The following is a 2,147-nucleotide window of genomic DNA, read 5'->3' as shown; positions in this document are numbered from 1 at the left end:
AAAAATAATTAAATAAAAATAAAAATCACAATAGCCACCCCTGGGAAGAAGAGAAATCAGAATCTAGATTTGCTACAATATATTTTCCAAGTCATCTAGTCTGTAGCCAAAGATGGGTGACTTTCAAAGAAACAGTGAAGTATGACACATACAAGAAAAAAAAAGCAATCAACAGAAATTATTTCTGAGGGAGCCTAGATGTTTCAGTTAGAACACAGCAAATATGACTATCGTAAATGTATTTAGAGAACTAAAGAAAACCATGACGACGGTGGTGTATCTGATACTGAATGTTAATAAATGCAGAAATTATAATAATTAGAAAGTCTTCTGTTAAAAAGTATAATAACTGAAATTTTAAAAAAAATTAACCAAAGCAATCTTCAGCAAAAAGAACAAATCTGGGTGGCATGACATTACCAGACTTCAAATGATACTATAAGCCTATAGTAACCAAAACAGGTTGATACTGGCACAAAAAATATGGTCACAGACCAACGGAACAGAGAAACCAGATATAAAGCTGCTCATGTACAACCAACCTATCTTTGACAAATCAGACAACATACACTGGGGAAAAGAAATCCTATTCAATAAATGGTGCTGGAAAAATTGGATAGCCACATGCTAAAGAATGAAACAGGATCCACAGCTCTAAATAGTCATAAAAGTTAATTTAAGATTGATAAAAGACTGAAATGTAAGGTATGAGGTCATAAGAGAAGCAAAGAGAAAGCAATAGTACAAAAGGGGTCCAAATTCATTCTTTTTTTTATTTCAGGTTAATGTGTGTGCACAGACAACCAGTTCACAATATTTGAATTTGAACTGAGTGCCTCTTGTCATTGTGTCCCATAACCAAAATGTGTGCCATATACCCCTACCTGTGTCCATTAAGTGGGAGCACCCCAAAAGCCCCTTCTCCCATCTCCTCCCCATACTAGAATTGAAGTGAGTTTTTCTCCTATGCAGGTGTGAATTAGATCATCTACTGGCTTCATCTTAGTATTGAATACATTGGATATTTGTTTTCCCTTACTAAGAAGAATGCGTGTCAACTCCATCCAGACTAATACAAAAGGCATGAAGTCACTGTCCCCTCTTTTTTGTGACTGAATAGTATTCCATGGTATACATATACTACAGTTTGTTAATCCATTCTTGGGTTGATGGGCATTTAGGTTATTTCCCCATCTTGGTGATTGTAAATTGAGCTATGATAAACAATCTGGTGCTAAAGTCTTTATGATAAAATGTTTTTCTTCTCGGTAGATGCCTAGCACTGGGATTGTGCTGTCAAATGGGAGGTCTAATTTGCATTGTTTGAGGTTCTCCCTATTTCTTTCCAAAGAGGCTGTATGAGTTTGCCATCCCACCAACAGTGTAAAAATGTCCTGCTCTCTCCACTCCATGCCAGTATCTGTGGCTTTGAAACTTTGTGAAGTAGGCTAATCTTACTGGGCTTAGGTGTTATCTCAGGGTGGTTTTGATTTGCTTTTCTTTGATGATTAGGGATGATGAGCATTTTTTCATGTTTGTTATCTATTTGCCTGTCTTCCTCAGAGGAGGTTTCTATTCCTGTCTCTTGATGAGTGATAGATGGGATTATTAGCTCTTTTTTATTAATTTGAGTTCTCTATAGATCCTAGTTATCAAATCTTTGTCAGATTCATAGCATGCAAATATCTTTTCCCATTCTGAAGGTTGTCTATTCACTTTGATTGTTGTGGTGAACTTATTCTTTTATAAGGCACCTGCTCCTAAGATAACAAATCCACTCTGTGAAAACAGCATCACTCTATTCATGAGGGTAGACCTACATCTAGAACCTTCATTTATTCCTGGTAGAGACATCAAATGGTATAGCTGCTGTGTTAAACAAATTGACTATTTCTTAAAACATTAAGCATAAATTTACTACACAAATCCAACATGGTATTTCTAGGGAATGAAAAAGAAAAGTATATCTACAGAAAAACATATACACAAATGCTTAAAGCCTTATGTGTAGTAGCCTCAGAGTTGAGAATGTCCAAATATCCACCTAGTTGGAAATGAATAAATACAACGAGATCTACCCACGCGTTGGAACATTAGGCAGCCATTCAGATAACTAAGTTACTGGCACATGCTACTATGTGTATGAA

This window comes from Otolemur garnettii, unplaced genomic scaffold (assembly GCF_000181295.1).
Source record: "Otolemur garnettii isolate 467f Iridium unplaced genomic scaffold, OtoGar3 scaffold00010, whole genome shotgun sequence".
Lineage (NCBI taxonomy): Eukaryota > Metazoa > Chordata > Mammalia > Primates > Galagidae > Otolemur > Otolemur garnettii.
The sequence above is the reverse complement of the archived record's forward strand: the minus strand, read 5'-3'. Positions refer to the sequence as shown.